The following is a 22086-nucleotide window of genomic DNA, read 5'->3' as shown; positions in this document are numbered from 1 at the left end:
ATTAACAGGTCTATTCACCAAGGGTTCTGCACCCTTTGCACAAAAAAAAAACCCCTTAAATAAAAGTAACATGCCTAAATTGTGTAAATGTCAAGGTTTTCTCATTCATTAATTCCCCTCTCTTTGACGTGCAGTGCTCCCAATTCTGTCTCTGCTCAATGGAGAGGTGCTGGGCTGATAAAAACTGACTCTTCCTGGCACATTCCTGGTCTCACAAAGGATGCAGGCTTGGACCATGATCCAAAAATGCACTTATGTGCATTGCACCTACAGAGAAGCATTTGTTTGGAGCTCATTTCCCCCTGCCCCGAGGGGACTGACAGCCACAGCGTTTACCACACAGGGCTGGGAACAGCTCTGCGATGTCCTCCTGGTGCCCCACTGCATCTGAAGGGAAGACAAAGCAAAAGTGGAGAGAAAAGTTCTGTTTTCCCACCTTTGGGCTGGTCTGGAGAGTTTTGCCCCTGAGACAGAGGGTCACTCTGGCCATCCCACCCACAGAGGAGCAGAAGCTTTGCTGGTACCTCCCCACTTTCTGCAATCTCCACCCTTGCAGGAGTGACAGCATGCCAGAGGGGAGACCACAGGCCCCCTGTTTATTGCAATTCTAACTGCAGAGGTTGTCCTCTGCCATGATCTTAGTCTCTGCCAAGCCAGGCAGCAACAAAGACTGCCAGGATTCCAGGACTGAGTGAAAAAGCCTTTGGCTTTGACCTGGACAACTGGTACCTTGAAGGATTTTGTGGAGATGGAGGGGGGCCTCTTCCTTTTACAGGGAAGTGATGAGCTCTTTCTTGCACACAATGTAAAAGAAAACTTGTCTGTGAATGGTCTCTTTCTTTGGGGGAATTCAGTTTCTATAGCCAAATGATCTTTTTATGTATCAGAAAAATATCTGATGCTTTCAGTCACAGAACGACAAAATGGTTTGAGTTGGAAGGGACTTTAGGGATCATCTCATTCCAACCACCACAGGAAGGAAACTTTTCACTGAACCAGGCTGCTCAGACCCCAAACAATTCCATATAACCTCTACAGAAACAAAACCCCCTGTGCCTAAAGTCCTTAAATCCACCCAGAACACCTGTAATTAATTGTCTGACCAGCAACAGCTTTAGGAGGACAGTGAGGAAAGATAGGCAGACGCTCCACCCACAGCAGATTTCATCCCCCAAACCCACCTCTGTGGCGGTGTGAAGTCACTCTCCTGCTCCTGCCTTCCCCCCAGTCCCGTCAGTGGCGCGTGGCGCTGGCACAGATGGCGGCTGTGGCACAGGCAGAGCGTGCCAGCTGTCGGGACACAGGTGCGGATGCTCCCGCTCGCTGCTCTCTGGAAACCAGACCTCCAGGAGCCAGGCTCCAGCAAGAGAAAAGGGACATCGCCCACATTTCCACTTCTTAGCTGCTGAATAAAAGATCACGAGCGAAAGCGTCTCTTAAAGGCCATTCTGCACAATGCTTGAGTTGGTAAGTTATCAGAATTTTGTCACAGTAAATAGGTGACATATTGTTGCAGCCATTATTGTGCACACTTGACACACAGATCCGTCCATAAAGCAATTTGAGGGCAAGGCACCAGCTATGCAGGCCCTCGTAATCCAAATATCTACCTTATCCCAAATGGCACAGGAGCTGCCCACATGTCCTTTATGGGGGTGAAATATGGAAATAAGCAGGAGGAAATCCAAGACTCATCATCGCTTGGGGTTAACATCACCTCAATTGCATGGTGATTTTCAAGTGACTGATGTTTATTTTCAAATCCATGGCTCTACAGATTGGAGGGAAGTCACTGTGGGCTGTATTTATCAGTGAGTGACAGGAGTGATGCCATCAAAAACCAACTCCCATCAGCGATGTAAGACTCTCCCATTTCCTTTCAGCACTATCGACAGCTATTCTCCAACGCTGAGCTGCCGGGATGTCAAACACACTCATTGATTAGGAATGGGGAATTATGGAAAAGCCCTTCCACCATCCATCAGGGTTTTTATCAGTAGCTCAGCCCTTGGCTTTTAGACAGCGTGAGAATGCTCTGTCTCTGTGGGAATCGGGAAAACAAGAGTTGGGAGCCGCCGCCAGCTGGAATCCAGGGAAAGGCACCGTGCCCCAGTCATGGCTGCTGGGGTGATTTAGGGCTCTGGCTGCTCGGCTCTGCCAAATGAAAGGAGCAGAGGTCAGGGAAGGCACACAAGGGAAAGAAAGGTTTGGTGGAGTCACAATTTTACAGCAAATTTTCATCAAAGAGGAGCAGCCGAAAAGAAAGGGGCAACACGAGAAAGGTGGTGCAGATAAAGCAGCCTGATTCTTCCTACGCCTCCCATGAATATCTGGATGCCAGCTGAGCTGTGAGGATGCTCAGGGGTTTTGCCAGGGATGTGAGATTTCTCTTGGTTTCCCTGGAAATCCTGCCTTTCAAAGGCAAATTGGTGTTTGCTCCTCTTTTTCCACGTTGCTTTCTGTACACAAATACAGAGCAAAGCACCCCAAAAATGGATACCAGGACAGTCATAACAAGACCCACAGAATCTTGGAATCACAGAATTGTTTAGTTTGGAAAAGCTCTCTAAGATCTAGGCTTCCAGTGCTGCCAAGGCCACCGCTAACCCTGTCCCCAAGTGCCACATCTATAATTTTTTAAATTCTTCCAGGGATGGTGACTCCCCTATTTCCCTGAGCATGTGGCTTTAGATTTCTCCAGCAGTTAATATATTCCAGGCTATTGCCTGGTCAAGGCTAAACTTTTGTGCACAGATAAAGGTTTATCCAGAACTTCAGGCAATCCATGAACCAAGCCTAGGAAAATACCTAGGAAAATACATAAAAAGCTGTGAAATGTTGAAGAAAACACCACATCTCACTTCACCTGAACAGGGGTGCAGGGATAAAGCATATCTAAATCCTTCCTCTCTGGTCTGGTCTCCATCGTGGTCCTCCTCATCTAAAACTGCAGCTCTATGATAAAACCACCAAAGCCAACATGAGAAGGACTTTACTGAGCAGTTTTTAAATTAATTGTTTTTGTTTATTTTCTGGGGGAGTTGAGTAGTAAGTCTTCACAGAAGCTGAAGAAAGATAAAAATGCTGAAGACTTGCTGCCTTGTGGCACCCATGAATACCAGGAAAAAGTAGGAGCATGTCTCCAAATGGGATAGCAAAACCCAGCCTGATGGAGTGGCTCACATGGTCTCTTGGCTGCTCCATGCAATACCTCCTTTGTTTGCTCCTAGCACAGCTATTTATATCACACACTCAACTGAAAGGCAGGCAGCCAAAGGTTTGCTTTTTAGGGTTAGTTTGGGCAAACGCCCAAACCTCTGGATGCTGAACTCTCCAAACCACCAGGGTTTGCAGAATTAGGTTAGAAATCACACACAAATGGGCTTTCTCCAAAATCATTTTTGCACTCCATTTGTAACAGAACCAGTCTCTTGACATGTTTTTATATTTTCCTATCAAGATCTAACCAGGATATGAAAGCATTGAATACTAATGAAGAAAAAAATTGACAAGTTAATGTTGCCCAACTTGATTGGAAATACAGTGCAAGAAATAACGTTGCCTCATGCTGCAGTGGAGGGAATTCCTCCTTCACTTGGGAATATGGTGTTGGATCTGGAGGTAAGGTATCAAAAATAGATTTCATTTTAATTAAACAGATTATAGAGGTATTAATAGAGGGGAGAGATCCTCCTGGAAAGAAGAGAAATGGCAGCTGAGACAAAAGAAATGTCATGAACAGTTTGTTCCAGGGGATTCTGTAAGCCCAGAGGTGCTCCAAGATCCCTGTGGGATAATGTCCTGCCTGTACAGAGGAGGACTTGGCCAGGATGGCCTGAGCTCACATTTCCAGGTTATTTTTGGCCCTGAAGACCTGATGTTCCACTTGGACCAATCCATCTTCATCGCTGGAGCAGGGAGAGTGATTCTGCCAGCGGGGACCGGGTCCTCTAACGCTCATCTGGGCAGTGCTGGGGAGCTCAGTGCCACGGCCCTCGTGTGCCAAGTGACCACCCAGCCAACTTGCCAGGCTCGGGCTGGCAGCCAGCTCCTGCCAGGCACATTCCCAGCTGCTCTGGCTCGTGTGGAGCAGCCAGAAATCTGAAGGAGACCACACAGAGCCCTTTGCCCGGAGCTGGAGGACGTGCACGTGCAGATCCTGAGCAGAGACAGATGATTCAAGGTGTGGTCTGGATGTTCTACCTTCCATACAGAAAAATTTGTGGAGGGTGGCAATATTTGGGAGGTAGGTTTGGGAGAAAGGAGCACAACTCCATCACCATCCAGACTCCTGCACAGCTGTTTGAGAAATAAAATAAGGCAAGCAGCATACTGCACAGGAAAAAAATCCTTAAAAATCTCCCTGAGGTTAAAGTATTATTCTGTATATGATTCTGAAATGTCTTTCTGCTTGAAAAACACCTAAAAAACACCTAAATGCTACATTTAAAGAGCAAAGGTTATTTCAAAAAACATGATTAATTAGTAAAACATTTTGAAAACTCTTCTATGATTTGTTCTACAATATTTCAAGCTGGGATATTCATTGAAACAAACCCTATGAATGGCTCTCTTTCGAATGACACAGCATTTTCCCCAAGGAAAGGTGTCATTCCGTATTCATCAGCCATCCCTATCCTGAAACACCATGAAGCCCCACCATATGGATCCCTGCACCCAGAGATGTCCTTCCAGACTGGGATTTTGCCTAGCAGGCAGCTGCAAAGCAGTTGTTGTTTTATTCTCCCACCAACATCTTTCACATTTGTGTTGCATCCTACAAAAATTCTTGTTTTCCCTCTGTTACAAAGACCTGGATGCAGGAATTGAGTTGAAACTCTTAGACAAGGTACAGATGTACACATTAGCCCACTGCATCCATTCTCCTTATTAAATATGAGGACCTGTTTTATATATTTAATCTTGATTTAGTTAACATTTCAAGTGAAAGACAAAATGCTTCATGTCTCCCTTAATAATAGATGTAACCAAGCAATATCTAGTAATACAGAATCGTGTTGCTTTTTAATCAAACTCTATTGTTTCTTCTTTTAAATTACAGATGATATGTTCCTTCCCAATTTGTCACTCAGCAATGCAGCAATTCCACAAAAACGCCTATTTTTAAAAAACCCTGAGAAACATCTTGTAATATTCATGCAGCAATGCTGTGTCTTTTTAAACTTTCACTACCTGTGTATTTTAAAGTATTTTTCCCAATGCCCTTGCTACCTAATTTGAGAAACAAATCCACAGTCCCGAGCAAAACTGAAGGTGGACATATGTGTCCTTGTCTAGTCACTAATGTCCACTATTCCCATGTATTACAGTGGTTTATCAGCTCCCTCCTTTAAAGAATTTGACAGGAGCTTTTTGCCTTTGGCAATCCAGTTGCAGTCTCATTCTACATCTGTTTTGATTGTCAACCTAATTCTGAGAGCAGTCAAAAACCTAGTCAGATCTCTCATGAATATCTTGGCAGGTTATGGCTTATTTAGGCTACGAGTAGCTCTGTTGGAACAGCATCCAAATATACTACAGATTGACTCACACAAATATAAATCCCTCAGTGTTCACAATTCCTTCCTGCAAACAATTAGGAAAATGCCTCGTTGAGCAAAGATGCAAATAACAGTCTGCAGCACCTCCACCAGGTTGTGCCCTGGCTTGTGCTGAGCCTCCCTGCCTGCCTCAGTTTCCCTCCTTCCCTGCCTTCTTCTTTGCCTGCTTCTCTGTCTCCATCCTGATTCTTTGCCTCCATCCCTGTTTCCCTACCTTTTTGTCTTTCTCCCTCCCTCCCTGCCTGCCTCCTTCCCTGCCACCCGGCCTCAAATTCTGCCTGTATTCCTGCATCCCTGATTCCATCCCTGTCTGCCTCCCCACCTCCATCTCTCCATGCTTTGCCTCCCTGCTTCCTTCCCTGCCACCCTGCCTCAAATTCTGCCTCTATTCCTGCATCCCTGTCTCAAATCCTGCTTCCATGTCTACCTCTGCCTGCACCCCTGTCTCCATCCCTGCACTCCTGCCTCCGTCCCTGCACCCCTGCCTCCATCCCTGCACTCCTGCCTCCATCCCTGCACCCCTGCCTCCGTCCCTGCCTCTCTGCCTCCATCCCTGAACTCCTGCTTCCATCCCTGCCTCTCTGCTTCCATCCCTGCCCTCCTGCCTCCATCCCTGCACTCCTGCCTCCATCGCTGCACCCCTGCCTCCATCGCTGCACTCCTGCCTCCATCCTTGCCTCTCTGCCTCCATCCCTGCACTGCTGCCTCCATCCCTGTACTCCTGCCTCCATCCCTGCCTCTCTGCCTCCGTCCCTGCACTCCTGCCTCCATCCCTGCACCCCTGCCTCCATCCCTGCACTCCTGCCTCCATCCTTGCCTCTCTGCCTCCATCCCTGCACTGCTGCCTCCATCCCTGTACTCCTGCCTCCATCCCTGCCTCTCTGCCTCCGTCCCTGCACTCCTGCCTCCATCCCTGCACCCCTGCCTCCATCCCTGCACTCCTGCCTCCATCCCTGCCTCTCTGCACTCCTGCCTCCATCCCTGCACTCCTGCCTCCATCCCTGCCTCTCTGCACTCCTGCCTCCATCCCTGCACTCCTGCCTCCATCCCTGCACCCCTGCCTCCATCCCTGCACTACTGCCTCCATCCCTGCACCCCTGCCTCCATCCCTGCACCCCTGCCTCCGTCCCTGCCTCTCTGCCTCCATCCCTGCACTCCTGCCTCCATCCCTGCCTCTCTGCCTCCATCCCTGCACTCCTGCCTCCATCCCTGCCTCTCTGCCTCCATCCCTGCACCCGTGCCTCCATCCATGCACTCCTGCCTCCGTCCCTGCCTCTCTGCCTCCATCCCTGCACCCCTGCCTCCATCCCTGCACCCGTGCCTCCATCCATGCACTCCTGCCTCTATCCCTGCACTCCTGCCTCCATCCCTGCACTCCTGCCTCTATCCCTGCACTCCTGCCTCCATCCCTGCCTCTCTGCCTCCTTCCCTGCACTCCTGCCTCCATCCCTGCACTCCTGCCTCCATCTCTGCACCACTGCCTCTATCCCTGCCTCTCTGCCTCCATCCCTGCCTCTCTGCCTCCATTCCTGCCTCTCTGCCTCCATCCCTTCACCCCTGCCTCCATCCCTGCCTCTCTGCCTCCATCCCTGCCTCTCTGCCTCCATCCCTGCACCCCTGCCTCCGTCCCTGCACTCCTGCCTCCATCTCTGCACCCCTGCCTCCGTCCCTGCACCCCTGCCTCCATCCATGCACCCCTGCCTCCATCCCTGCCTCTCTGCCTCCATCCCTGCACTCTTGCCTCCATCCCTGCACCTGTGCCTCCGTCCCTGCCTCTCTGCCTCCATCCCTGCACTCTTGCCTCCATCCCTGCACCCCTGCCTCCATCCCTGCACCCCTGCCTCCATCCCTGCACTCCTGCCTCCATCCCTGCACTCCTGCCTCCATCCCTGCCTCTCTGCCTCCTTCCCTGCCTCCCAGTCTCATTGCCCATCTCCCTTCACCCCTGCCTCCCTCCCTGCCTCTCCCGTGCCGCAGCCTCAGCTGCACGCGGGCTGAGCTCTCCTCCAGCTGCAGCAGCAGCAGCAGCAAGGTGAAACGCGGGAGCTCTTCAGGGAGGGGAGAGCAAATTAAAGCTCACTGCAGGAAAGTTGTGCCCCTGGCACTCTGCTCATGCAACAGCTGCAGATACAACAACGATCATCTGACATTCTGACATATACGTTGAGCAAAGCAGCGAGCGAGCCAATGCCGACACAACCTCGCGCAGGGCTCCGAGTCCCAGCCTTGAGCAAAACAGGTGTATGACATCCTGTTGCCAGTCTTCAGAGGTTATGGGTACGAGGAGAGACATCTGAGAGAGGAGCAGATGAAAATAACAAAGAAGGTTAAGGCTCGGGTTGACAAGCTCATTGATAATGTTTTAGATGGAACAGACCTGCACGTTGACTACAAATTGCTCCTAATGTCTCCTGTAGACTGCAGGCCCCAGTCGAAGTGAAAATGGGCTCATTCATTACTTTCTGCGAGCAAATTTCTGCAAAAAGGAACCACGGCGACCCAGAAACTCCAGATGTCCTTCGAGGCCGAGGCTGCAGAGCTGTCTTGGTGCCAGAGCAGCAGCATTATGTTGTGCGGCCTTCAGGCTTCCGTGTAAATAAACAGGAGCAATGAAATCCTTTAGTAAATATTTTTGAATTTGGTGGAAAATCCTGTTGCAGCATTTTGCTTTTTAATGTTCTGAGACTAATTGATTATCTAATAGGAGGCAAGGACACTGCCAGGAAAGGCATCGCTCTCGTGTTAGCATCCAGGACGTGGCTCTTTGTGAAATTTCACTGGGAAAAAAATTACATTTGGAGAAGAATTTTAAATCCAGTCTTCTAAATTTTCGCATTCTAGACATTATGGCCCAGAAACAGCACATGGGCTGCCATTCCTGGAAGTTCATTGCTTCAAGTCACATAGCTCCCTAGGCTAATCAGCCTTCACTAAGTTGCCTTATTTTGGGGAAAGAAAACACGTATTAAAGTGAGGCCATGTCTCCATAAAAGATGCTCGGAAGAGCACTGTTGGATATTAAAGTTAGCATCTGCTATTGTCTGGTTAACAATTGGCAATTACCATTAGTTTCCACTGTGGCTGATGGAGTCACAGATGGCTGATTGAGTCAAGTAAGTGCACTTATTCCTATGGAGGGGTGTGCTGTAGCAGGAAAATACTTACACTCACATCACACGCAATCCAGGCAGAAAGTCATGAGACAGCTTCCAAAAAGTCACTTCCAGCTTGTCTGGCCTGTTTGAGATAAATCCCAAAAGATGCTGTAAAGAAAGGCTGTAAAACCAGAAAAAAATAGGATCTAAACTGCAGTCAGGGGTTAATACACACAGAGAAAATCAATTTATTGTGACCTGCAGAGGTACCACTGTCATTACAGGTAAAGCTGTTGGGAGAAATTTGGGTGGCTTCTGTTCTTTTTTAATAAAACTGGCTTGCTCTGCAGCACATTAAAAACATTCTGCTAATCACAATTTATCATGTTTAGTGCAAAAATCTTCATCACTTGGTTTGCATGTCCTTAATTAAAGATTTAATAAGTAGACAACTGTTTAAACACAGTCACTTTGCCCATTAACATCATGTACCTTGGTTTGATTGACCACCAATAACTGCTAATACATTGTGCCATTCCATAAGGGGACTTTTATGCTTCTCATAATTCTGAGGGATTAAATTCAAATGTGCCTTTCACATCTGCATGCTGGAATTCTGAATTCCTGAGAGTTTTTACCTGGTGTCTGTTGCACTTTTTTCACCTGACTAGATCTTGAGATTTCTCACTGTTGCCATGGCTCAAGGGATGTCCTCAACTGAAGGACTGAGACAGGAGTTTTCCCATCAGGAGCATCCCAACCTTGCCCTACCCAGAACCAGTCCAACAGCCACCCAGCACTTAAAGATATTTAAGAATACCCAATTCCTGGCATTGCCAATGGGAGGCAGACAACCTCCAACCTCCCAGCTTAAACCAGTGTTTGGTGTTCCCACCCCAGGTGGCACCACTGCTCCTGTTGCTGTGAGATCCAAGCTTTGCCAATATCTCCCACGCCAACCACAGCCACTCACAATTCCTGTAGCATCAAATCCTGCTCTTATCCTCCCCAGAATACTTTGAGGATTATGATCACTTTCCTTGAGCCAGCGCGAGAGGATCAGCTGAGCTTGAAACAACTGCAGACGGCACAGGAGAGTCAGAGGCTAAGGCCACCAGCTGGCTTTTGACCATCTCAGGGGAGTTTGGATCAGGTCCTGAGTAAATCCCAGGTGTGTTTTGCTTTGAAAAAATTTTCCAAGATTAGTTTTCCAGTCCTATTACATCTTCAGAGACTCCAGACATTATTGGATGTGAAGATGTTCATAGCAGGGATTTGGAACTAGGTGATCTCTAAGGTCCCTTCCATCTCAAATCATTCTGTGATTCTATGTGGAGACCTAGAAATAATTAAAAAAAATTTAAAAAACCAAACCAGTGAAACTCCTTTGTCTCTATCTTATTTCTGACAAGCATTTTCAAAACACCTTTGCCAATCAGTCCTGAAAAAGCAGCATTACCATTTCCTGCAAAACTCTCTCCAGGGTGAGTTTGCAGCACGCCTTGCACAGGGAGAGGATGGGGCGAGGACACATCACACCCACGGCAGGGGCTGTGAGAAGTGATTTTGGTGCACTTAGCTCAGTGCCTGGGCTCCCTGGCAGCTCAGAAATGCCCGATTTGGCAGCGAGCTCAGCCTTTGCTCGCGAGGCGCGTGGGGAGCACGGCTGAGCGGTTCCTCCCTCGCCGCTGCCTCCCTTCCCTCCACACTTCATTCATTACCAAAAAAAAAAGGGAGAAAACCCCAAAATCAGGCTGATTTTCGAGCTATCCCTCCCATTTCTGAGGACGACTGCCAAGGTAACACGCAGATGATTTTTCTTGGCATCTTTATTTTTCGATGATGTTTTTTCAATGCTTAGCATTAAGCTGAAATATTGTTTGCCAGGGATCACTGCCCATCAGGTGCTTTATTACAGATGAAATTAGATTTCTTTACAGTTGCACTGGAAGAGGAGAGAGGGATAATGTGAGTAGCTTTTTAAAACTGACAGTCCTTTCAGCAAAGCAGGAAAAAACACACTGCCCCTCCCTGATAAAAACTGTTTCCCTTATCTTTCAAATTAAAATTTGATTTAAACAAACAAATGAATGAATAAATAAATAAATAAATAAATAAATAAATAAGGGGGGAAAAACAGCTTAATGTATTTATAGTACTGGAAATATATTTTTTCCAGCATGGATATTTTTATTCCTACAGATTTAACCATTGGTTTGCTTGGTTTCACTCAGCGAGCAGCAGCAAAAAAACCCCCGGCTTTATACAAGAGGATATTTCCAAGGACTAACTTCTCCTGGGAGAGGGGAGGAAAAAAAAAAAAAAAAAAAAGCAATAACACAACCCTAAAGGTAAGTTTTGGGAACATTTGGTGCCAGTAAGACAAAGCTCGTTGCCGCGGTGCCCGGCGCTGGCAGAATTCCACGCGATCCCGCCCGGTGCTCCGCTGCGCATCCTTCTCCTGCGCAGGGAAGGCACAATAAACCAGCCAACATTGGCTCCCACACAAAACATGTTAACTTTGGGACATGCCAGGCAGCTTCCCAACCCGTGTACGCTTTCAAAAGGGCAGATTTATTTTCAAAGGAAACTCCTTTTGCATGTTTCTCTCTGAAGCCGCTTTAAAAGGGTTTGGTGAGGTCTGGGTGGGGTTTTTCTGAGGGGGGGGCAGGTCAGAGATATTTTTTTTGGTCTTTAATCCAGCAAAGAAACCTAAATTTTGCACCTGCATAACGCTAAAGGCAGAGGCTGGATAAAGCTGTGAATTGTTTAACAGCCAATCTGGAGAAGGAGCAGCGCTCAAAAACATAATACCTCTGGAAGGCTGGAGGCAAGATTCATTTAAACAGTTTTCACTGTCATCGATGTCACCAATTTGAAGCTTGTCTTGTTTACCGGATGAAGGTTTCACACTGTGTCAATGTTCTGCCAGGATTCGGCATTAAAATGAGCAGTTAGTACAAGTCAGCCATAAACATGGCAGATCTGTTAGACTGGCAGAAGCCACCGCGAGCTCCCTGGTGCAGCTTTTAAGCACTTGGCATGCTGCTAGCTCAAACTGGAGAGGGGGCTGTGAGCATCATTTGGGCCTGAGTGCAATGCACTTGAAATAATTACTTTAATCAGCAAAAGTTAATTACTTTAAATCATAAATTAATGGCGGAGCATTTGGCAGAGCCTGATGTGTGTGGCGAAGCTGTCAAGCAAAAATCACAGGTGAACCTGCGACCCTGTCTCAATATCACTGGATGAAAGAAAGGAGCTCACCTACTGTGCGTGCCACTTCTGCCACATTAAAAAGAACTCTTTGTAACAGGAGAACAGCCACCTTAAACTGTCACCTATAAAAAAGGGACTATAAACAAGCAGATTGCTGCTAAGCAGGTGCTGCTGGAGGAGTTGGCCCTTGATAATAATAAGATCTTAAAATGGCATCTGCCTTTATTTTATAGCACAATTGGAAAGATGGTTAAAAGTAATAAACCCAGCTGATATGTTTTATGAGTTAGTAGTTAGCAGTGTTTGTGGGGGAGGGATTCAAGATTTGGTGGGGGGATGCGGAAGACTGGGAGCAGCTTGATTTGGCTTTCAGGGGAAGGGAGAGGGTGCGGGGAGCGGGGCTGGGCTGTGGCTCCGTGTCCCCAGCCCCACGGTCCTTAGGCTGCATTTCTTATTTCACCTGACAGCCACTTCCAATTTGAGGCAGCATCATGAAAGAGCCTAGGAAAGCAATGAAAACCCTTCTGCAAATCCATCCTTTACACCTGCTCCTTAAGGAAGAGCCCACGCTTAGCATGGCTCAGTTTTATGTCATTGTTTAGGGAGACAAGGTGTGTTTCATTAAAAAACACTTGGACTATTTACCCATTAAAAAAATACATAACAAACAGATTTAAAATAAACAAGTTTAGAAGAAACAACTGCAAAACTTTGTTAATGAAAAGAGGAAGATAAGGCAAGGCTATGTAGCCACCACACTGAGCTCTGAGATCATTGAATCAAGTCCTGAAATTCAGAAGAGAGGAAGAGCAAAGAATGCCTGGCGAATATTGAAATTGGAAAATTAACATTTAGGAAAATAATATATAGTTAAATCATTAAAAAAAATATTTGGTTTCTTTTGGGGGAAAGGGAGAACATTTGGAATTAAGGCCATGAACATATTCATGTTTAGGGCCATCCATGTATTTAATAGACATATTAAATATTGGTATAAATTCCAATACATCAAATATAATTCATTCCTTAAATTAACTTTAATTAGAGAATCCAGAAGAGGGGAACAAGCTCTGGGTACCTCAATACTCTGAATTTTTTTAGGGTGATCCAGCAATCCCAGTTCCATAATACCAGCTCATTAAGGGCACCTTGCAGTCTGCTCAGAGCTGTCTATGACACCTAAGAAGAAAACAAAGGTGAAAAAGTGTTATGGACTGTATTCAATTCTATGAAGTATTTCCACGAAATACATCAGGATAAAATTTACTTTTTTTTTTACTGGTACCAGTGAAAACCCCTTTATCTCCCATCCAACCTCCTGTCTCATAAAAAGCCACCAAAAAGGAAGAAAGGCTTTGCAGAGCATCTCTCAGATGTCCCCTACCTCTGCCATGTGCTCTGAGTGCAGTCCTGGTGACCTTGGCTTGGAGAATTCCACCAGGAAAGATGTCTTAGACCCTCCAGTCATCCCTCCCATCACTAACCTTCACCCACTGCTCCTTGGAGAATCCCCAGGGCTTTGGCTTTGGGACTCAGGGTGTGGAGCAGTCACCTGAAGCCAGAGGGGGATCCTGCAGATTCATTGCATTTTAAAATACTGAGTTTTTAAACTTTTACTTCAGCTGGGAGTGACAAATTCCTAAATTTGTATAGGGCTGATGTTCTGCCTCTTTCTGGTGAACCTCAAAAATACTGAGCCAGATATCCAAAGCCTGAAACTGCTTTTTTTCCTCAAAACTCTACTGCAATTTTGTCCCTCTCCAGTGTGGAAGAGGAGCCATCAGGAACTTCTGTTGCCATCAGCACTGTGGAAAACTGTTGATTTAGGCTGTGCTGAGGTTTGCTCTGCAGCTCAATAACTCACAAGTGTCCAAATGAGCTCTGCATTGACAGCATTATTGGTGCCCCTGCTAATCCTACAAAACACACCAAACTATAGAGCAGCATTTTGATTAAATTCCTCAACTTTCCATGATCCTAGATGCTGTTTTATGCATGACCTTGAATGCACATAACCAGAAATTTTCAATTCACAGAGACCTTCTCTTTGCAAAATATGGTAAGTGCATCAGGAGTGGATGTCTAAGTAACAGCATCCAAAATTTAATCAAAGATTGCCTTGGACAACTGCAGAAAGTCAGGCTTTCCCTCAGTGAGATAACTTGCCAGAATACTTATTGCAGAGGTTGCCAGAGAGGTGACTGAATACACAGGCTGAAATTACTTCCCTGGGCTTTCCTTTGTTTCACAGAGGTGCTAAAGTTTTTAATATTACTGTTTATTACAGATGTCCTTTTAGTCTGCAGCACCTCGGGTCAGCTGTGGTGGATCCCAGGGCTGGGACCTCCAGTGGTGCTGAGGAGAAAACATCCCCTTAAACTCCCTGAAAAAAGGGTATCAAAGATTTCCACAACCCCAGAGCAGGGAGGAAACTGCACAGACAGTGCCATGGGGAGCAAGGAGTGGGGGCTTTTCCCCAGCAAAAACAGAGGCCCTGGGGGAGATTTAAGAGGGAGTCACTGCCACCAGTACAATCACCAGCTTTTCTACATAAAATAATGAAGGAAATTTAATTGTTCAACTACTACAATTAAGTCATGGCAGCCCAGCCTTGGGTGCCACACTGAGCTCTGCCCCACGGCTGGTCCAGCCAGCGCCTCCCTAAAAGTAGCAGATCCAGTTTTTCCATCTCCAGGACAAAACAGCCTCAAAGCACCAAGCTTAGTCTGGAAGGTGTTAGCAAATCCAAGGGAATTTGGATTTCTTTATGAGCTCCTCAACGCATAAAATCACTCATGCTCTGCAAGAAGCTGGTCTACTCATCTGGCGCAGAACTCCCGTGTGCAAAAGCTGTTTGGAACAATAAGCTGGAACGCAACAGTTTGTATTGTGAAACACCAGATATCTTTGATATTTACATCTGCTGGCCCCAAATCTCTGCTCTGCACCCCTTTTCCCAGGCCATGTCCCTGGCAGGAGCTCAGCACACAGTGGCACTGATGTGCAGGGCCAGGCAGCTGCCAAAGCACGGCGGCATCGGAGCACACAAACCTTCCAGCCAGCAGGCACCACCAGGAGCAGCAACCTGCAGGGACAGGGAGCGTGGAACTGTGCTCTTTCACAGTCATTCAGGGATGTTTCATCCACTTCTTTATTAGTATTCCACCCTAAACACACACTGAAGCAACTGGATGCTAAGGAAGGATGGACTTAACAGAGCATTCATTTTTTTTTTTAATATTTTTTCGTCCTCAGCACCCAGGCTGTTTCAAATTAAAGAGAATCCAGCTTCAGGAGTCGGTGCTATTTTAATCATTCCAATGTGTCCAGTACAGGAGATGAACTCAAAAGGTGAATATTAAAAGTAGTTGTGGAATTCAGTCATTTCACGAATGAACACATAATAGCCAAAGGCAAAACTGGAAGGCAACTTCACTTCCAATCAGTGTTTTCATTTTATTGAAACCAGATTGGAATTCCTGGAAAGAAGCCTACATATCACATCTTTAATACTAATTTTCATATACTCCAGTAAAACTGTCAGGGTGAATCAGTTGTTGAAGAAAGCTTCCTGTATAATTTACAGATGTACCTCCCCGTAGCCTGCGATCCCGTCCTGAATCAGAAATGTGGTTTTGATCACGCTCACAGATTTCCTCTCACCTGTGCAGGTTTGCCTCGGCTCTAATTTGCTTATTAAAATGGGATGTTTTATGGCAAAGCTGGTGATAAAAGTGAGCCAGCTGCTGTGTTCCAGCCAGGCTGTACATCCCCACATACACCTCGCAGAGGAGCTGCACGTCTGAACACAGACCCACAACCCCAAATCCACCTTCCCAGCATGGAGCAACCCCAGGAAACCAAACCACTCTGTCTGCTTGATGCAAACACCTCCCAAAAAACCATCAAAGAATCGATAAGTGGCATTTCCAAGGGGAGATAACCACAACCCTTGGATGGAGGCTGTAAGAGCCTTTCCTCCTCAGCCCCACCACAAAGCCAGCACTGTGTGTTTGAAGCGGGGGCCAGCGGGGCTGGGTGGCCACCAGCCACAGAGGTCGCTCCGTTTTGCACTGATAGCTGCTCTTTTTTGTTCCCCCACGAGCTGCCAGGCTGCCAAATCCTCCTGCCAAATCCCTTCCCTGCAAGCTCCGAGAAGAAAGGAGGGTAAGAACACTCGGGATCTCCCCCCTGTGTGTTAATTCTCTCAAGTGCTGCATTATTCCCCCACTGAGAAGGAGGGATGGGGTCAGCAGTGGGATGTGGGGTTGTTGTAGGGTGGCTCCAGTTTTAGGAAGTGTCAGCACTTCCATTAAAGCTCCATTAATCTGGGGTTTGTAACTCATCTCTAAAAAATTTGCTCAGGCTGCAGGAATTTGGCAAACAAGGAGTGTGTTGTGGATTTTTGTTGTTATCCCCCCTCAGTTGTTAAAAAATCCATGGTTTGGCTGCTTCTGAAGCATCTTTTGACACGTGTATAAAATGTTTATTAGTTTTAGACATGTTTGGGCTTGTAAAACTCAAATTTATCTTCATTATTAAAAAATGAAATTTAAGGAAGCTGGAGGGCATCTCCAGAGACTTTGACACAAATCCTGACAAGGCCACGTTTATAAATAAGAGTTTCCTTGTCCCAGACCTGTCTCACCCATGTTCTTCACAAAACTGGGGATACTGCACTGGCACAGGGGAAATTCTTTGGGAAAAGTGAGGCAGCACCAGGTGAGTTGGTGAAGCCATGGACAGGAGGTGGTGGTGCATCTCACCCTGCTCCACAACTGGGAAAAGACCCCCTGACCCCATCCCCATACTCCAGCAGCACAGCCTCCAGCCACAGGTGATAGAAAAATCTGAGCAGGACATTGAAATCTGGTATTAAATATTGCAGTCTGTACTTAAACAACCTAATTGTGGGGGAGGAAGGAGAGAAAGTGCAGGAAAATAGCTAAGGAGCCAGTGGCTAACCAGCCAAATATCACATACAATGTGTTCCTTCAGCCAAAACCTCAATTTGGCTTTTTGGGGTGAAGATATGTTGTGTTCTGGCACTGGGAGTGGGGTAGTAGTGCCCTGGCATCCAACTCCCAGCACCTCAAAACAGCAGGATGCTGAACATCCCCACCCCAAAATAAACCAGAATATACCAAATCCAACTTCTCTTTGCATTTGAATTTCTGTCAGCACCATCTATTTCAACCCTTGATGCTTTTTGGGTTTTGTTCCAAAACATAGGATGATTTTCTTCTTTTCAGTATTAAAAAAAGTGCTTTAAAAATGTAGCAGCACAAGTGGGTTAATGCATGAGCCTCTCACCTCCAGAGATGTGGTTTCAAAGTCTGGTTGGGCTGTCACATCACGGGCTCAGGGCTCCCTGGCACGTCTGGCTGCAGCCATTCCATCACTGGGATAAAGGGATGGATTATCACAGGGCAAGGCTGCAGCACAACGCAAGAAATGAGGTTAGGAGTTACATAAACTTGGAATTTCCCAGTTAGACTCAGCTCTTTCTCCATCTAACAGCAGCATCCGTGTATTCAAAGTATATGGAAGTTGGGTGGAGGTGTTGTTTGCTTGACATCCTGATGGGATTGGGATTTTAAAAACACACATTTAGGTCATTCAGCCAGCAAAGCATGTAAACACACCCTGAGCTTCAAGGCTATGCTTAAAAAAATTGATATCTGATATATTTTAAATATTTATTGCTCATGTTGCATAATTAACTTGAAAGGTGATGTTTTTAAGGGTGCTGAGGCCCAGAGTTGTGCCTACACCTGGAGTTTGGGGTGTTGTGGAAGAAACTCTCTGAGCACCATAGGTGCATCACTGCACTCCCAGCCAATAACAATAATCCATATTTCCCTCTGGAGCTCTTCCCTGCAGGGTGGGATGAAAGTCCCAGTAGGTATCCAGCACTCCCTATGGAATGGGGAAAAAAAAAAAATAAATTGTTTATTTTTGTTGTGACAGAGAAAACCAAGAATTTTTAGCATCCACAGACAATTATCAGGCTTGTCTCTCATTGCCTGATTCTGCCTTTTCCCAAACCCAGACTTACAGATTGATCCCAAGGGATTGCTTCCTCTAGAGTCCTCCAGACATTCCTCTAGAGTTCCTCCTGGAAAAGTCCAACACAAACCCCAATTTTCCTACTCATGCTTCTAATTAAAATATCCCCATGTCTAGCCTGCATCAACCATATCCATCCTTATTCTGCATTGCTGCCATCCCTCTGAACAGCTCTTCCTCAGGATTTTCAGACTTGTATGAGTAGAAAATTGGCCTTTCCAGCACCTCTTTTTTTTTTTTTTCCAGTGTTGCAGCAACATCAACTATGAGCAGCTGTCAGTGAATGGATAGAAACTCAAATTAAAATTATACTACATGAGGAAAAACCCCATCAAACCCAAATCCTTCAAAAGGCACAGACCTGGAAATTTGCCTTAAACAAGGAAAAAGGTAAATACTGATTTAAATGTCTGTTAAATGCAACAGGAAGTATTTTGCTTCCCAAATTTCCCATTTCAATCTGTGAGATCTCTCTGTGTTTGGTCTCTTTTCATACTTTTCCTTCTCAGCAGGTCCCATCATTTCCCAACAGCCCTGGGTGGGTGGATGGTCCCTCCAATCTCACAGGACAACTATTTCCTTTTTGGTTTCGCTGAACTATGTCACAGATCAAAAAATGTCACAACTGCATTTCAAAAGATGAAGATTTTTTGTCTCTGTCTCCCTTAAAATTTTAACAAAGTGATATGAAACTTTTCAACTTTTTTTCTGTGGGTGATACTGAGTTATCAGTGTCCAGCCCACAATCCCCTGAGGAAGGCAGGGACATCTCCAGCAGCAATCCAAGGGCATTGGGTGAGCAAAGCCCTAAAGACCTTCTGAAGTAACCAGAATAAAAGAAGAAACAAGAATATTTCAGTATAATAATGCAGAAATTACAGAAAACCTCAGAAGTTTAACACAAATCTCTAATCTACAAGCATTCACATCAGAGTTTCCTGCAGCATTTTCATTTCATCAAATCATAAAAAAGGAACCCAAACCCAGGAGGGACCAAGAAACAGAGAGGAAGCAGAGTCCAAGGTTCCATTTGAGTATCAAAGCTCATAAAAGGGTTAAATGGATGGATCCTGGGAAGCATAAAGCAGAGATAAAGCTTGGGATCCTAAGTACAAACTGAGGACTCCCCTTTCCTGGCAGAGCACCAAACCAGCAGATCTGTAACTTCCAGCATCTTTTCATCACTGTGGAAACCTGGATTCCACCAGATGAGGCTTCCTGCTGAAACAGTTGTCATTTTCTTGGAGGCTCTGGAAGCAGAACCAAAAGCCACTTCAGTGTGGATGGGAGGACTGGGGAAGGTGGTGAAGGAATAACTCAGGAAAAAAAGAAAAGCATGGAAAGCAAAGAGGAATTTCTTAGTTAAAGCCTTGTTCCAAGTGCAGTGTCAGATTTTCTTACCTGCATTTTGGAGAAGCAGCAACTCCCATTCTTTCTGCTTTCCTGGGAGACAAAGAGGACTCTGGTCAAGGAGTGGAGGTTGGTGCTGCATTTGTGCCAGGATGTGGCAGGGAATGTCCTCCTGCTCCAGCTCAGTTCCAGCCCTGCCTCAGAAGGTGATTCCTCATTCGCCAGGGAAGTGTCACTGGAGGACACCAAGTGCCTTCCCCAGGGAGTGATCTGGAGGACTCTCCCCAGTGGGAAGTGATCCATTGGGATGAAGGGATGTGCATGAGCCTGACAGCATCTCCCAGCTGGTCACACTTGCAGGATTCTTTTTTTTTTAAGGACTGAGAAGCTTTAGCAGCCTGTAAAATCCCTGTTACACAGGGCAGGGAAATGGGAAGGACACTCTGCCACCTTCACTGTGCCCTTCAGTGTAAATCACAAACCTCAAGAGCTGCTTCTTCAAAAATTCCAACTGGTTTTTCTCCCTTCATTTTGATTTCCAGTGCCTCAAGCAAACGAGCCTGGGGCTGGCAGCGAGCGCTGTGCCTTTTGGAGCAGGATGAGGAAAGCCTTTGTCCTGGCTCTGGAGGGCAGCCAGAGCAGAGGCCTGAGCAAGGAAAGACATGTGCCTGAAGAAGGCAATATTTTGTCATATTTTCCCCCTTTTGGTTAGTGTCCAATATCACATCTCGGGTCACCTGGTGCAGACAATGAAAAAGAAAATCCCACAAACACTGGGAATAGTTGCAGAAGGCCAGAAAGAAAAATAGAGGGGTGGGGGAGGAAATCAATTTTCCAAAAATAAAACCTTTCTCAAAAAGTGTATCCAAACAGCCAGAACTCAGCACTGTGAATAAAATTATCAGACCCAATAAATATTTTATGCTGCCATTCTATTTGCCAAAAAAAAAGAAGTTAATTTCTGAAGCAAAGTTGCTTTTTTTTTCATCTTTATTTTTAAACCCTTAACATAATGACTGAATGCCTAATATGAACTTGATAAATTTTTAAAAGCTTTCTTTGGGAAAAAAAAAAAAAAAAAATTCAAAGCTGAACTTGAGCAAGAGACCACAGGGAAGTGTCTAATCTTTAGTCGGACGCCTGGCACAGCCCCGCTCCGGCCGGTGCCAGCATTGCATTCTGACAGAACAAGTGTTGCATGAGATGTGAAGGATGACTCCGGTCTGCCGAAAAACCCTGGAGCAGGTGTTCCTCATCCTCATTTGCAATGGAGCATGGCCCCTGGCTCAGTGAGCTGGAGCAAATGCGCTGGCAGGCCCCATCATGTACCTGCGTGCTGAGATGCACTAATGATAATGGATGCAGGCCTATTAACCAGCCCATTTGTAATGGCACACAAGGCTGATTGCTCGGGGAGTGAGTCAGCGCCTTTCCAAGGGGAGCGGGGCATGCCGGGAACCCATGATCCTCCGAGCATCCCTCCTGCCCGCCCGGCTCCACGGCCCTGCTAGTCTTTATTTAATGCTACAAATGAATCCATGATCTGCTACATGATTACACACCGAGATAAGGCGCCGTGGGCTGCGGATCGGCGCCGGATCCGCGCGGGTTTGAGCGGTTCCCTGGTTGGGTTGGGCTTAATCTGAGAAGCGCCAACTCCACGGAAGAGTCAAGGGTCCGACAAGCACGCCTAAGCTTGGGGATTTGCAGAAAGCTGCTGCTGATCTTTGAGTGAATATTTTGGCGCATCTAGGGAAAAACATTCTGCTCGGCTTCTACCCTTCGTTGCCTGGCTTTCCTTGGGAGGGAAAATCCTCCAAGAATAACCTTTAAAAACACACACCAGAGCTTAATCGAGGTTTGTGTTGTTCTTAAATAACTCCTCTGATGCGTTTTATATAAACGACTCTTGCTGAAAAGCCAGTTCCCCGTTTGTGGAATAATGAGGCGGCTCAGAATGGACGCTCCTGTAAAAAGCACTCGTTAATAAATAGATCACATTACTTGTAGGTACTCCATTCCAGAGCCAGCTTAGTTAAACAGGCCTTGTCAGGCCAGAACATTGCAATCAGCAGAACACACTGTAATTATAATTGTAAACTCAAGGCCTGGATTTGCTGTGTTCTTGGCAAACCCCAATAAGCTGCTTACACTGCCGGTGCTGCAGCAGCTCTTTGGATTCCTCTGCAAAATGTGCAAAAGGGTTCTTTTGTTACTTTGTTAATTTTTTTTTTTTTTTTCCAAAATAGGTGGTTTGGTTGCCAATCAGCTCTAGCAGGCAAATCTCTCCAATAATTTTCCTTAATAAAACGCCCAGCAGACAACACATGGAAATTTATGAGAAAGATCAGCTCTTACCTGAAGTTCTAACAACCACTTTGTATTAGTGCAGTTCCCTCTGCAATGCTTCACAAATGAAGCTGTGTAAGCAGGAAAAAAAAAAAAAAAAAAGACAATTTGTGCACATAAATTCCTGCATCAAAATTATCTGGCCCATTCTGGTGGCTTTACACCACTCCAATAATGCAAACAACTAAAAATAAAGCTTAAAAGTTGATTTAATTAATTATTTGAATATCTTTATATCTAAAAGCAATTATATCCCACCAGGCAGATGCCTAATTTTTTTCCTGCTTTTCCCTTGGCAGTCAAAGATTTGAGTTTGAATCACCATTCAGCCAAAAAAAAAAAAAAAAGAAAAAAGAAAAAAAACAGCCAAAAAACCACATAATATAATATAAGTCTATACACACCGCACATTCACAGTGGTCAGGTAAAGGCTGCAAATAAAT

The 22086-nt window shown here is 45.9% G+C and overlaps 1 long non-coding RNA gene across 1 annotated transcript; it reads right to left on the bottom strand.

Annotated features, from left to right (window-relative positions):
- Positions 1–9634: 9634 nt before the first annotated feature.
- LOC140684472 (uncharacterized) lies at positions 9635–21613 on the bottom strand. The gene is made up of 5 exons (XR_012056780.1): positions 19069–21613; positions 17650–17790; positions 17189–17310; positions 12954–13054; positions 9635–9995 (listed from the first exon to the last, which is right to left on the bottom strand). It is a non-coding gene; the product is annotated as an uncharacterized lncRNA (long non-coding RNA).
- Positions 21614–22086: the final 473 nt, after the last annotated feature.

Source organism: Taeniopygia guttata, chromosome 6 (genome assembly GCF_048771995.1).
Source record: "Taeniopygia guttata chromosome 6, bTaeGut7.mat, whole genome shotgun sequence".
Taxonomy (NCBI): domain Eukaryota; kingdom Metazoa; phylum Chordata; class Aves; order Passeriformes; family Estrildidae; genus Taeniopygia; species Taeniopygia guttata.
The sequence above is the reverse complement of the archived record's forward strand: the minus strand, read 5'-3'. Positions and strand labels throughout refer to the sequence as shown.